Raw genomic sequence first — 16575 nt, forward strand, 5'->3', positions numbered from 1 at the left:
TCCATAAATCTGAACCCTTAGTGATGTTCAACAGGATGGCGCCCCTCCGCATTACGTGCTTGCAGTACGACAGTACCTTAACACACAGTTTCCCGCATACTAGACTGTACGCCGGAGATAAAGTGGCCTGCAAGGAACCCAGATCTCACTCCGGTCAATTTAGTTCTTTGGGAGCCATCTAAAAGCCGTTCGTTTAACCAAATAACGATATTTAAATAAAACAAAAGAATATCTTCACTCACAGCATACACTTGATGTGTTTCAGGATGTGGGTAATAACACTTCTTTGTTTGTTATTCAAATGAAATCCAAGTCAAGTTTTCACTCAGAAAAATAAGCATATTTTATTTCTTACCAAGAAAAATATTTGTGGGTGAAATTCCTATCTTTACGAACAAAAACTCAAAGTCAAAACTAAAAACACAGTCCATAATTCCCATGGCAACAGATTTGACAAGATATGCACATATAGGGGAATCCCTATTCTGTGACATCATCAGTTGCAGATGTAAGTATTGAATAAAAACATACCAAATTACAGTGATTAAAATATAACAGTATAGCTGGAAAAACACTTAAACATTTTTACACTCACCTCACTTAGTACTCCGGCAGATTGTTTCTTTATACAGCATATTTGCAGATGATACAATTCAACCTTCAATTGTATCAATATACGCTCTATAAACACACCTCATTACTAACTTCGTTGACTGTACAGCGAGAAAGAAAGAAAACAACAATAAATATTAGTCCAAGGAAAAAGGATGTGTCATATTCACCTTCTTAAGGAACGCACTGCGCAGGCGTGTCAGCAAGTTTCTGCGACTGTGATCCATAAGGTGTTGGTGGACGGGAAATTTCGTCTTCAACTGTGTGTGCGTTACAATGGTGGTGCTTTTCTTCTATGGGTTCATACTTATGGGACACCCTGTACATGTGGAAAGTCAACGTAGACGTAGACATTTCTGAAGTTTTACTCATCTATATTTCGTTTAATTATAGCCCTACCGAAAGCACAAAGGACCAACGTGGCCTTTTATTGCCCAGTGTCAGGAACTTTTGCAGTTGTCCGTCGGAAGAGGACACGAGACAGCGAGCGCGCTAATACCGTCCGGCCACTCTTGGCGCCCAAATTAGGGCGGTCGCGGACAATCCTCTTCGGCTTCACAAAGGGATGTTAATTAACAGGTCTCCTGGTGGAGGCAGGGGAGTGGAAAAATGACACCGTAACGGGAGATATTGATTAGGCACGAAGTCCTCCGCAGCCAGTGTGTGCGCTGCGAAGACGCGGTAGCTGTCACGTGACGCGTGCTGTTGCGTTAGGGCTAGGCGAGCGCGTTTTAATGTGTGAGGAGCAGCGTTGCCATGTCGGAGGAAATGTTGATAAGGAAATCTTCATTACAAAATAAGATAGGGAGGTGCCATGGGTATATTCGGAATGTGTTCATTTGGGGGTTGTGTAAGTTCGTTTTTAGGGGGTGTAAATGTATATTTAGAGGCGAAATCACCATAAATTGGATCTTTGTGAAAAATTTTAGGGGGGTCGAGGATGTTTTGGGGGAGGGTGTTGGGCGTGTGTGGATAAATCACTTGGGCAGTTCAAAATCAACTCGGGTGTCATTGACCAGTGGCGAATCGCGTTCTTTCGCTCCAGAGAGGGGCAGGGGTCAACGCCCCCCTTTACACTGATAAAGAATTAACACAATTCCAAAGATGTACACAATATTTTGTAAAATTGTGTAAATAATGGGAAGAGAGGCTCCCTTCTCTAGCAAGCATGGTTCGATGTTGAAAACGATTTTTTTTACAGTATTTTCAAAGTATAGTAAAGATGCAAACATGTACGAGACGTGTTCAGAAAGTAAGTTCCGATTGTGTTCGAACGCGGTTCTAGTGGGCGGGCAGCGACGCACGTACGCAGGCAAAAAGAGGTGGCATATGGCTGTCATCTGGTGCACTTGCAGCGCTGTGAAGGCAGTCGTTTTAGGACATTGCTACGAGAAAGATGGCAGTTCTTCCGTCGCCTGCGAGGTGTCCTAATTGAGTCTTTACCGCAAGGACAGACCATCAATGACAGTCGGTGCTGTGAGAAAGCTGCGAAGGTTGTTACGGAACAAGAAACGTGGAAAGCTGAGCGAAGGCATTGTGTTCTTGCACGATAACGCACGACCCCATACACGCACAAGCCGATTCTTTTGCATCACTTCAAGTTGAAGATCCTCGAGCACCCACCCTACCGCCCTGACCACGCGCCTAGCGACTTTCATTTCTTCCTTCAGCTGGTTTCTGGCAGGACAACGTACTGACAACGACGCTGCGGTATAGGCGGGTCCCAGGTTCGAATTCTGGGTTGGGCATGGGTGTTCTTGATGCATCCTTCATCAATTTCATCATATTATCTCTCATCTTCATCTTTGCGATTAGCCACAACTGGCAGAAAAGCGGAGTAAAATAAACCAAATCAATCAATTAAGCTATGTAATTACGATTAGATTTATTCTTATTTTTATGCACATTAATAGAGTCGGACTGATCGTAAAAACCTTACGTATTAGAAATTACCCAGAAAACTTATGAAACTCGATTTATATATATATTAGCTGATTAGCCGGCGTTGCCCGGGTGTTTAATGAATTCTAATTTACAGATATTTAAAAGTATAAGTACAGTATACGAATTATAAAGTAATATCCTTTACAAGTTCACTATAATATAAATTTAACAACAATTTATGAACAACATTTATAGATCCACCTCCAAGGGCAAGAATAAATACATTGAACGGCATTGGAAGTGTCACTATTCATCTTTGCGACCCCGAAAACTATGGATTCCACAGTAATATCTTAGTTTTCGATTATTTTTACGTCACCCCTTTACTACCTCCACCCCTAGGGGTGCCAGGGGTGTCTTGGAGTTGAATGGCATTGGATGTGTCATTATTAATCTTAGCAACCCCGAAAACTATGGATTCCACACTAATATCGGTCGTTTTACATGTCACCCCCTTCCCACCCCCACCCCCAGGGGTGCCAGAGGTGTCTTGGAGTTGAACGGCATTGGGAGTGTCCCTATTCATCTTATCGACCTCGAAAGCTATGGATTCCACACTAATATCAGGCGTTTTCGATTATTTTTACATGTCACCCCCTTGCCACCCCTTCCCCTAGGGGTGTCTTACCCCCACAGTATTTTTTTCGAGATTGCAAGTGATACGACGTGTTCCATGTTTGGTTGAAATCGCTCCAGGCGTTCGAGAGTTATGCTGGAACAAACATATACACACACATACATACATTCATTTTTATATATAGAGAGATACCTTATTCGGTTCTACAGGGCAAATATTTCCGCCACTGCCCTGGAGGGATTTTTTTGTTTTGCGTTGGTGGGCCTTTTTCACACGGCGGGTTTGCAACACTGCTGAAGAGTGCAGTTACCCATTTCGCTGCGTGCTCCGCCACTGTGACGGACTGCCAAAGAGATCTTTTCTTCTGGAGCGAGGCAGCAATTAAATTTCGTGGCAGCGGTTGATGAAAGAAATCTCTTCCGAGGCCACAGAAAGGCTCGACCCAGAAAAAAAAACGTGTTTGTGTGGGAGACGAGGGAAAAAAGATGACACCGAGTGAACAAAGCAAATGTCCATGCTGTTTCATTCTTCGCAAGGCTTCCACCTGTGTTTTCCTTGGACCGTTTCCTTTCGCGGTGTATTCTCATTCTCTCCCTCCCCTCACTCCTTTGCCATTATGTTTTATATTTAGCTCGTTCTTCCTCATCCTGATTTCTAATTTTCTTTTCATTTCATACTATTTTCTTCCTTCCATACACTTTCTTCTATTTCCTACACTGACTTTCATTTCATGGACATTGCCATTTCAATGACTCTCTTTAATTTCATACACCTTATTTTATTTCATACTCATTTTTTCATTCCATATACTTTTACTTTCATTTCATACGCTTCCATTTATTTCATACACTTCCACTTATTTCATACACTTACTTTCATGTCATACACTCTCTTCTATTTCCTAAATTTACTTATATTGCACACTTTCTTTCATTTCATTAACTCCCTTTTATTTATTTCATACACTTTCTTTCATTTCATTAACTCCCTTTTATTTATTTCATACACTTACTTTCATTTCATACATTTTCTTTCCTTTCATTTCATACACTTTTCTTTCATCAAATGTTCTCTTTTAAAATTATTTAAATCAAGTAATGTAGTAATTTTGCAATTGTCACATGCGACACCGGATCTCATTGGGGGTGTCGTTGATTAAAATCATTTGCAATGGCACGCGAACTTCTATCCCCGGACAGCAATACGATCTCGATTCATTCCTCAAGCATTAGGAGCAATCTAGCACTGTTTGCTCACATCTGGAAAATGAGACATTTGTTACAATCATGCTGTCATAACTTTTTACTGGTTAAAGATAGGTCGAAAAAAGCTTCACCACTGAATTTCTCGTGAAATTCTAGCCTGATTTGATATATCAAATCACTCCCTTCCCATTTAAAAAAAAAATGAATTGAATTCAATATGGCGGACGTGTGCTTCGAACACACCAATATAGGCCTAACCTGTTTCTATCTACCAATTGTACCCAGCCTAACTCCTTTACATTTTATAGGGGGTGATAAGGGATCATTACTATACAAATATTGTTTACTATTGGGAGAGCAGAAAATGTTCTTAACACGCAAGGAAACTATTACAAATGTGTGGAGAAGAACTTGTTAATTCTGAACTAATATTTTCTATTTCTCCTGGAATGCCTTTCATATATTCAAGCGCAATTTTATAGAATTTTATGAAAGACAGAAAGACTCCACTGATGCCGTAAGTTTTAATGTTGGTCACTATTAAACCTAACTATATTAGAGCCACCTGGTGTTCTGAAAAACAGTTAATCATAGCTTGAAGAAATAAGTAACAGTTCCCTGCAAGTCTTTCTCCCACACTCTTTCCTTTTTTCCCAAAGAAATGTGGTCAACGTTGAATTTCCCCTTCCCCGGCATTCCTGGGCGAACTCTATTAAATTTCTCCCGTCTTCGGTGTCCCAGAATATAAAAAGGGAACGCTGAAGAACGGTGATTCATCCCAAAAGATGGCAGCACCTGGGACCCTTTAACCATTAAAATTAAGTGAGTTCTCATCTACACCCATATTTGTCAGCAACGCAGAAGAACTTCGACGAGATCCAGAGAGTAATGGGATAGATTTGTTGGCCATGGATGCCTGCAAAAAGTTTCGAAGAGAAGGGGCTAAAATCAAAAAGTTGCATCCTATGTTTACATGCATCACAAGATAGATTTTAAAGGTTGAGAGAACTTAAAGGAGGGATTGAGAATATGGAAAGGACGGACAACAGAAAGTAGAGAGTGAACGAGAGATAGACACACAGAGAGTGAGAGAGAGGGGGTGAAGGAGAAAAGAAGATATAGGGAGGAACAGAAAGATAGAAAGGGGAAATATACAAAGAAGGCATAAAACAACAGAGAAACATAGAGAAAGAAAAAAGGAAGACATATGAAAGAACGAAGAGATAGGGGGAAGAGCGAAAGGAAGAGATGCGGAAAGGTAGACATAGTGAAGGGAAAACGGCAGGGATAAAAAAACAACAACGGAAACCGAGAAAGATAAGGGAGAAAAGGAAGAGACATGGAAGAATGTAGACACAGAAGGAAGAGGAGAAAGGGTAAAAGGAAGATTGAAAATAACAGAAAGACAGAGATAAGTGGAAGGCATGAAAACAACAAAAGATATATGGGGAAGGGAAGAGGTACGGAAGAACCTAGAGACAGAGTGGAAAGAAAAAAAGAAGAGATGTGGAAGAACAGAGGGGCCGAGGATAGAGGAAAAAAGGAAGGAAATGAGGTACGTAGAAAGAGAAATGCTAGAAACAAGAAAGGAGGAGAATGAAACAGAAGTGATGAGACAAGATAGATACACAGAGGAAGAAATTCGGAAAAGTCGAGTGAGAGGTGGAATGAAGAAACGAGACAAAAACGGGAGAATGTACAAGATGGAAACTTTTGCTCGCCCCCAACAGAATCAATAAATTAATGCCTCCAACATTGCCTTTTGATCTTGAAAAGTTTGACAGAAGAGGTACAGAGATGGGAAGAGAGAGAGAGAGAGAGAGAGAGAGAGAGAAAGTGGAGAATGAAGAAAGAGAGAAGCGATAAAGAATATGGTGATTGGGATAAAACCTGAGAAGTGTGTGTGTGAATCGAGATAGAGGAAGGTGTGCAACAGCACATAAAGAGAAGAATAGAAAGAAAGAGAAAGATGAAATAGAGCAAAGAGAAAGGATGACATGGAACAAGAACAAAGGGGGAGATGAAAAAAGATGATGACAGAAGGGGAACATGTGCGTGCACGTGGACACATTTGTACCCGCCCACTCTAATTTATCAATACCTACTTCTAGCCCTCCTGCTAAATGTTTCCCAGCGCGGTCTCTGTAGAGAACAAAGAAAGACAGAAGCTTGTCTCGAAGTTCGTCCTCAAACTCCATCTTCCTCTTCTCTTTACCTTTCATCTCGTCCTCCCTCCCCGTGTCCTTCTCCTTGATGGTGACCGCCAGGCTTCCTCCACCTTGAATCTTCTGTAGCAATCTCTCTGCTTACCTCTGGGGATATCCCAGGCACCGGTTGCAGCATTTACCCAGAAGCTCCGTAATATGCTTTCGTTACTCCGCGGCGAGTTCGGGCACACACACAAGTTTCTTTCTGAGGCTTCCGCACTTATGGAACTGTGAGGGAGAGAGAGAAAATAAGAAAGAGAGAGTGAGAGAGACGGCAGATAGAGAGTGAGAGACAGGCAGGAAGAGAGATAGGCAGCAAGACATAAAAAGAGGCAGACGAAGAGAGAGAGAGAGAGAGAGAGAGAGAGAGAGAGAGAGAGAGAGAAATTTCAGTGATAGATAGAGACAGAGAAAGAAAAGATAGAAGGAGATAGAGACAGGCAGCATGCGAGATAAGAAAGTGGGACAGGTACACAAACAGAGAGATAGGCAGGCAGAAAGAGAAAGATATACAAACAGACAGAGTTAAAGAGAGAGAGAGACTGAAAGAGAGAGACATACATACGGAAAGGGAACGAGACAGACAGAGACAGAAAGAAGGGAAAAGTGAAAGAGAGAGAAATAGAGAGAAAGAGACAGAAAGAATGGAACAGAGAAAGGGAGAGAAATAGAGAAAAAGAGACAGAGAGAAAGAAAAATAGAAAGGGAGAGAAAGAGGCACAGACCGAAAGAGAGGAAAGAGAAAGAGACAAACAGGCAGAAAGAAAGGAAAAATGAATGGGAGAGAAATAGAGAGAAAGCGACAGAGAGAGCAAAAAAGGAAAAGAGAAAGGGAGAGAAATAGAGAAAAAGAGAGAGACAGAGAGAAAAAAGGAGAAAGTGAGAGAAATAGAGAAAAGAGAGAGACAGAGAGAAAGAAAAAGAGAAAGGGAGAGAAAAAGAGAGAAAGAAAGAGAAAGGGAGAGAAAGAGACACAGATCGAAAGAAAGAGAAAGAGAAATAGAGAGAAAGAGACAAACAGAGGCAGAAAGAAAGGAAAAGTGAATGGGAGAGACAGAGAGAAAGCGACAGAGACAGAAAAAAAGGAAAAGAGAAAGGGAGAGAAATTGAGAAAAAGATAGAGACAGAGAGAAAGAAAAAGAGAAAGTGAGAGAAATAGAGAAGAGAGAGAGACAGAGAGAAAGAAAAAGAGAAAGGGAGAGAAATAGAGAGAAAAGAGAGAAAGAAAAAGAGAAAGGGAGAGAAATAGAGAGAAAGCGACAGAGACAGAAAAAAATAAAGAGAAATAGAGATAAAGAGACAGGAAAAGATAGATACTTCCTCATCCTGTAGTTCCATTTCCTCTCGCTGATGACATGGGAATCGCAATATTGCCACAATCAGAAAACCAGAAAGCACACATTACCTTTTAAAGATAATTTGTGTTTAGCTTCCATAACTGAAACCACTATCAACAATCCTTTATTAACTATTATCAATATTGTTGTAATTATTGTTAGTAGTATTCGGGCATATCCAACTGATGATTGAGATATGTTATGCGTGTGTTGTTTAACGTAATTGTAAAACAAAAGCCAATCTGCCGGCCTCCGTGACGCAGTGGTTATCACAACGCGCTAGGACGCCAGGGGCACCGGTCTCGAATCCTGGCCTGGGTGTTCTTTGTGAGTGTTCCTTCATCAATTTTATCATATCATCGCCCATCCTCATCTCCGCGATTAACCCAGAGTGGCAGAAATGCGATGTAAAATAAACAAAACCAATCAAAAGCCAGTCTACCCGATAGCGTACAGGCTGTCGCCTTGAGATCAAGGGGTCCCGGGTTCGATCCCCTACCACAGGCACAATGGTGCGGATCTCACCTTGAACTGTAGGTCCATTCCCTATTAGCCTATCTGATAATCTTAATAAGGACGAGTCGCAAGGTTTTATATCGTGACGAGATCGAAAAAGACACACGACGTGATATCCCTCCTCAGCACGGATGTATTTCCGGGGGGGGGGGCGGTTAGAACACCCCCCTGAAAGACTTACTAGGATTAAAATTAAGTAATGAAAACAATTACTGTTCTCGCATTTATTGTAAGATTGATGATGGCAATGATTACATTGTGTTCATGGAACTTTGGAGGACAGAACCAAAGAAAATGTACGGGCACAACTCCTTACAATTAATATGCATAAAATATTAATTACTGTATTTTTACCTATTCATATAGTAATAAAATACAATATTAATTTATATTTTTAAATAAAATTATAATATAATTATTTTATATTATTAATATTTCCGAGATCTAGGTACGTTCCTGCCCCTCAGATAGCATATGTCTTCGTCGTTTCAGCTTTTCGGCCGCCGCTGTTGACGCACGAGTACATTCACAGTTGTCCCCCCCCCCATCGATCGCAATTCGACCGCCATAATATGTTTATTACTCGTGTTTAATGAGTGCTCTTTGTTTATGCCCTTGTTTTGACCAGTTTATGCTACTAATAAATACAAAATGCATGCCCACGTAAAGCCATTCTCATGGAAGGTTCATGGTTATAAGGAAATTCCAACAATGATCGGTCCGTTTCAACAATTAAGTTTGTGCCCAGTGGTGCTAATGATTATACTGACTGTTAAGAGATGGCAGACTTTTGCATGTTTTGCAAGATAGAATTGTAGCGTATTGGAACGGAAGTAATTTTTCTTAAAAGATAATTGGATAGTAAAAAAAATATCAGTATGTCAACTGGTGGATTTTCTAGATTCATTTCTCGAAAGTAGCTAAGTTAGTATATAAAATTAATGTGAAATTTTGACTATTAATTAAAATAACTAAAGGAACATATAGATGAAAGTGAAATTGTGACCATTAACAAAATAACTAAAGGAACATAAAATTAAATTGAAATTGTGAGCATTAACAAAATAACTAAAGGAACATATATATTTATAGTGAAATTGTGAGCATTAACAAAATAACTAAAGGAACGTATACAATGAAAGTGAAATTGTGACAATTAACAAAATAACTAAAGGAACATATAAAGTGAAACTGAAATTGTGAGCATTAACAAAATAACTAAAGGAACATATATATATATATTTATAGTGAAATTGTGAGCATTAACAAAATAACTAAAGGAACGTATACAATGAAAGTGAAATTGTGAGCATTAACAAAATAACTAAAGAAACATAAAATTAAAGTGAAATTGTGACTATTAATAAAATAACTAAAGGAACATATAAGATGAAAGTGATATTGTGAGCATTAACAAAATGAATGAATGAACATATATATTTATAGTGAAATTGTGACCATTAAGAAAACAACTAAAGGAACATATAAAATAAAAGTGAAATTAGATGGAGGAGTGGCCGACTACTTGGAAACAAATGTAAAAGCCTTGGTTGGCTTGCTATAAAGTATTGAATATGCAGACATTCCTTTAGATACATTCTGCATATTTCTTCTTACACGAGAAATGTAAATTCGTTCCTATTTCGCGAAAAACATACACATTTCGCATTTTTAATTCAATTTTTCATTTTATCGCGAACTGGAAAGCCCCGTTAATACACTCAATTGTCTTTTAAACATCAAAATACTTGTTTATACAGCATTTCGTCTTATATTACATTTACCGCAATTGCAAGAATCTCATCACTATTGATTGCTAAATGTTTGTTGTAAGTCCATTCTGTTTAGATGGTCTAATCGGGACTGGGCCTACAGTTTGAAGTGTGATCCGAACTACTGTACAAAGTGTATGTACCGGGTTAGGAACCCGGTACCTATTTATTACAAGGATTGTCGAGAAAGTTTGTCCACTTTATGCTCAGATAAGTTAATCCATACTGTGCCTCTGCTTAGGATTGAACCCAGTCACCTTTGATTACAAAGCATTGGACGTTTCTATTTATTTTATACCTATTTTGGATTGTTTACGTCACTTTTCTGTGTACAGGATAATACTACGACGCGTATAAATGGGGATTAAATGGATGTCCAGGTTCGAACTTGGTACCTCTGGCACGAGTTGGCTAAGTTTCATATTCACAATAATAGAATAAATACGTGGGCGAATCAAAAAGTAAGTTACACCCGAGCCGTGTTCCTGTACTAAAAGAGAGAAAATGATCACGCTTGGTGGCAGCACTGTCCGGAATGTATCCTCCGCATACCCGAAGCAGCAATGCTACAGGTGCTTTAATATGAGAGTAGTCACCGTGTCAGTACGGCGTGTTGTACTGAGGTGGCGTCCAATATTGAGTTGCTCTCAGTCGTCTGATTTTTGTGGACACGAAGTCATAATCGGAGTGAAATCCATCTCGAAATTGTCGAGGTGTATGGTGGGAATGCAATGTCACATCCCATGATCAGGGAATTGCCAGATGTTCGAAAGAACGAACTTGAACGGCGAACAGTGTGTCGGGCAGCCTGCAACTGGAACACTATCGACAAAACGGAGCATTTGAATGCAATCATCCTTGCCAACCACCATGTGAAACTTAAAATAGATTGCAAGTGAACTGAACATATCATACAATAGTGTGTCTATGCTGATTCATGACCAGTTGGGTGTATAGTAAACTGTGCTCTCACTGGGTGCCACGATTGTTAACCGATGAGCACAAAAGTCAACTCAATTGAAATTGGACGGAATGTTTACACACAAGAAATCAAAAGAACTGGTCACACGATTCGAAAAGTGCTTGGAATGTTCATGAATTTTTCTCCAATAATTATTTTCTTTCTAATGTGTTTTGTTTGTTTTATACAGGGGGTGTAACTTACTTTTTGATTTGCCCTTAGTATTATGTACCTTTGAGATTTTCGATTTTGATATGTTTCGACCTCCGTGGGAAGGGGTCTCAGATTCAAATCCAATTTGGGCATGGATGTTCTTTGTGAATATCCCTGTATCAATTCTCATCGCCGCGAGTAGCCAAAAGTGGCAGAAAGCGACGCTAAATAACAAAATTTAAAATCGAAACTGTCTCATTCTTGATTTTTTATTTATGGCGAGAAGGTTAATCGGGATCTGAACCACCGGATATCAAACTCGGAACCCTTTGATTATAAGGTGGCGACGTTACCACTAAGTCATCACGGAGGCACTGTAAACCGTTTTAGCATGCTGCGGCGTGCACAGAACAGGCTGGAGGCTGGTGGGGCTCTTCCTCTGTTTTGTTTTTTAAAAGAATATTGATTATTGGAAAAGTGCAAAATAAGGAAATGGCTGCTGCTGATCTTAAACTAAACGTTTTATGCGATCCTACGCTGAATCGCGGCGACAAGGATGAAATGACGAAGATGACGAGAAGACAAAACGATACCCTTGCCTAAGATCCATACTAGAGCACCCTGACGCTAACGACTATGCCAAGGTGAGCAGTGGAAAATTCCCGCGCTCTCGGCAAGGAACAAAGAGAAGAAAATGTGGGAAATAAATGCAACAAAAGTCCTGAGGGAGATCTGGCTTCACGCCACCAGAAAAGATCTTGTCTTCGATTGCCACTAGTTTGTTCCAACTGACAGGTGGCTCTAGACGTTCCACACCCGCCAGTTCTAGAGGATTTAGACCGATCTGCTTAGAGGAGTGGGAAGGGAGACAGAAAATGTTTTTTTATCCTCTTCACAATGAAGATAAATGGAGAAGGGCATCTTCCCCCGTGCCCCCTCCTCGGCTGCCGCTCCGACTCAGATGTGCTCTCCTCGAGCTTGTGACGATGCAAAGAACTTGATGAAGAGTGCTCCATTTACATTGTCAAAAGCCTTGGCAAAATCGCCCAGTTTTCTTAAAGCGGTTAATTATTAAATTCATCTTCATCGCCAGGATTCGTCTGAGGCGGTAATGCGACGACAAAACTAATTGCAAACACACCCCGGTCTCTGCGGCGGAGTGGTTAGAGTAGCTCGCTGTCAAGCCAGGCTTTCTAGGTTCGAATCCTCATCCGTGTTTGTCTCACCTCCATGGCTGAGGGCTCTAAGACTTAGTTTGTATGTTCCTTTAGTTGTTTCTTTAATAATCACAATTTCACTTTGTATGTTCCTTTAGTTATTTCTTTAATGATCACAATTTCACGTTGTATGTTCCTTTAGTTATTTCTTTAATGATCACAATTTCACTTTGTATGTTCCTTTAATTATTCTTTAATGCTCACAATATCACTTTGTATGTTCCTTTAGTTATTTCTTCAATGATCACAATTTCACTTTGTATGTTCCTTTAATTATTTCTTTAATGCTCACAATATCACTTTGTATGTTCCTTTCTTTATGATCACAATTTCACTTTGTATGTTCCTTTAGTTATTTCTTCAATGATCACAATTTCACTTTGTATGTTCCTTTACTTTTCTCTTTAATGCTCACAATATCACTTTGTATGTTCCTTTCTTTAATGATCACAATTTCACTTTGTATGTTCCTTTCTTTAATGATCACAATTTCACTTTGTATGTTCCTTTCTTTAATGATCACAATTTCACTTTGTATGTTCCTTTAGTTATTTCTTTAATGATCACAATTTCACTTTGTATGTTCCTTTCTTTAATGATCACAATTTCACTTTGTATGTTCCTTTAGATATTTTCGAGCCAAAGTAGAAATAGGGATGGAACAAACATGACACCTCCGTGGTGTGCTGTCACTATTAAGCTACAGGATCTAAGTTCGAACCCAGAACGTTTATAAGTATTTGTTCTTTCATTTACATGAACGCCATCCCATAAAATAAGGAAATATACTAATATTAAGAAAATACAAACATATATAAAGTATGTTCTGCAACAGCGCACCGATGCGGTTGCTTAGGGAGTTCATCCACCTCTTCAAACGACGCTCGAAATGGTAACAAAACTGCTGGAATGCTGTGGCCTTGTAATAAATGGGTCCCTAGTTCGATCTACGGTGGAGGCACATAGTGGTTCCGATAGCACTTTAAACTGTATGTGCAGTCCCGATTATCTTTAGTGTGCATATAGTGGACTTAAAACACCAACTAAATCGAACAAATACATCTCACCTATATCTATCTGTCTACCTAATGTAATCTATCTGCGAGTATATAATAGATGAAAGTTGTGTAAAATGCTGTGAAGGGATATGTGAGGATGGGAAGCTAGGACCCCACACATTTACAATCTAGGTAATTTCTAGAGGTGATGTGATCAGCACCACGCTCTGGCTGCCTTAACCCTTCCAAAAGTATCAATTTACTATAGACTGAGCGAATCCCAGAGACATTCCCATCCCGGGGATCGAACACGGGTCTCCTGCGTGGCAGTCAGACGCCATACGATTAGACCAGCGCAACTGTCATATCATAGAATATGGAACCCTTGTAAAATGTCCAGATTTTCTCTTCTGGGCACGTCATTGTGAACAGGATAATTGGAAGTGGAAATATATCTACGTGAGCACTACGGCTCAAGTGCTGTTTGTGATACGAATGAAGACTGAATATTTCTAGGCCCTCAGAGCGGGGCATTATATACTCTGCTGGTGGAGCCTGACCGACTGAATACAATCGCGTTAAATTAACGATGAAAGACAAATGATGATGCCGTGGGCCATCATCATTATCTCACAAGTCTCCGTCGATATTTTCGCCCGGGCGGCTGTATCGGTTTGCAATCAAGAGGGCGGGGATGGGGGGGCTATTTCTCGACGGTCCTCGCTCTCCTAACGATACTCGCCGTTTTCCCTCCTGGTGGCCGAGCCTAAATGCAACCATAAAACAGTAAAATTCTCAACTCGTTGCACAGGTGTTAATTTATTCTCGTTGAACATCGCCTTGCATTAGAACAAGGAGGTTCGTAAAGCTTGACGCCCACTCGGAAGCGGGGAAACACGGCAAGAGCTATTTCTTTAATCACAATTGCACTTTGTATGTTCCTTTAGTTATTTCTTTAATCACAGTTTCACTTTGTATGTTCCTTTAGTTATTTCTTTAATGATCACAATTTCACTTTGCATGTTCCTTTAGTTATTTCTTTAATGATCAAAATTTCACTTTGTATGTTCCTTTAGCTATTTCTTTAATGATCACAATTTCACTTTGTATGTTCCTTTAGTTATTTCTTTAATAATCACAATTTCACTTTGTATGATCCTTTAGTTATTTCTTTAATGATCACAATTTGACTTTGTATGATCCTTTAGTTATTTCTTTAATGATCACAATTTCACTTTGTATGTTCCTTTAGTTATTTCTTTAATGATCAGCTACTTGAAAGTAGTATTGGGCCCGACTACAGTCAGATGATAAAGGCGATACACGATCAAGGAAGATCGAGTGGTGAAAGTGCAGCGTTGCCAAACGTACGGTCCAGACCTTAGTCCATACCCTAAATGCACGGCTTGTCAAATATGCTCTTGCAGTTTTATCCCTAATATTTCACTAAGAAATTCTTAAGCCAATCGTACGGACCCGGAGACAAAAATACGGTCCGTTTGTCATGTGCGTTCGGTAGTATCCTTTTCAAAAGTTTGCAACGCTGAGGAGGAAATCGGGTAACTCCCGTCGCCCATTACACAATCCCGTTTCTCTCACTTCATTGGTGGAGCCATCTCGCATCACTACTTGCGCCTGGTCTACAGTTAGCTGGTACGGAGTTTAGGGTTCGAATCTCGGACTGGGCATGGGTGTGTCTCTTCATCTATTTCATCATAACATTATTCATCCTCATCGTCACGATTAGCCAAAAGTGGCAAACATTAAACGAAATCAATCAATTTTGGGGCCTGCTCCACCATTACTCTAACTAACTAACTCTCTATCCTTCTTAAACCCGACGGTTTATGGCTGCAGCAACACAAGCCTTCCACCTGTCCCTATCCTGGGCAAGATCAATCTAATCTTTTCCATCCTTACCGATTTCCTTTAGGTCCATCTCAACGTTATCACTCCATCTTCGTCTTGGCATTTCTACAGGTCTCTTACCATCAGGTTTCCCAACAAGAATCCTGAAAACCAAACAAAAAAAACACAAAAACTCGGAAGGACAAAATCGAAATTCTCGCATATCCTGAATGTTATTTTCGTAGGTTTCCAGGGTTCACATTAAACTATTTCATAGTTGATGGGAGGGGCAAGGTTCTCACGCCCCCCTGTGGGTACGGACCTGTTTTAACCTCACATTCTCTCCAAGCTCGTGCATGTTTCCCTCGCATACAGACATCTCACAAATGAGACCAGACATCTACTTTCTCAACGCTCGTGCATGTCCCAACCGCTGACAGTTGTGGTACCAGACTTGGCTTGTGCGGCTGTGGCCCAAGCTGTTGTTTCCAAGCGCACTATTGTCTGATGAGCAGTGGCAGCTCCCACGCTTTCGTTTTCTCTCCAAGACGAAAATGATAAAGCAAAAAGAAAGGACAAAAACAAGAATGGAAGGCTACTCAGGGATTCTTCTTTTTCCTTTCTACCTCCTGATCCTCCACCCAGTGAAAGTCGCTACCGCTTCCATCTTCAGCTCGGAGCTTCTTTTCAGGAACTTGCGTGATGCCATTGTCTGGAGAAAGTGCAGAAGGAATTTCTTTTCGGAATTCTTTCAGTTGTTGTGCAAAGCTAGGGTGATTGTTACCGGGTCGCGAAGTCCGGTAGTGCAAATTTTTCCACATTTATAACAATATATATTTTTTCTTTTTAATGTGTTATGTAGGAAGCCGTGTGCATCTTGGTGGAATCAGTGTTGCAACATTACATTAAACTTTACCAGTGCTTGCTAGTCACATTATAAACACAAAAAGACGATCACAATAAATGTGTGTGCGCCAACCTCCGTGGTGGAGTGTCTAGCACAGGGATTCCGGGTTCGATTCATTGATTGAGTTGGTGTTTTAAGTCAGCTTTATGCACAGTAAGATTAATCGGGACCGGACCTACAGTCTAAAGTGGGATCCGAACTACTATGTGCCTCCACCGGGTATCAAATGGTTGCTTGTTCGAGTCCCGGTATGAGCATGGATGTTCTTTCTGACTGTCCTTTCAACAACCTCACGATATCTTCACCCATTCTTTTCGCGAT

At 40.3% G+C, this 16575-nt stretch overlaps 1 protein-coding gene across 1 annotated transcript in view; it reads left to right on the forward strand.

Moving 5' to 3' along the window:
* Window positions 1–16575, forward strand: part of LOC145980298 (KH domain-containing, RNA-binding, signal transduction-associated protein 2-like) — a 339869-nt gene that overhangs the window by 122142 nt on the left and 201152 nt on the right. The window lies entirely within an intron of this gene.

The sequence above is a fragment of the Lepisma saccharinum genome, chromosome 27 (assembly GCF_977018435.1).
Source record: "Lepisma saccharinum chromosome 27, izLepSacc3.1, whole genome shotgun sequence".
Taxonomy (NCBI): domain Eukaryota; kingdom Metazoa; phylum Arthropoda; class Insecta; order Zygentoma; family Lepismatidae; genus Lepisma; species Lepisma saccharinum.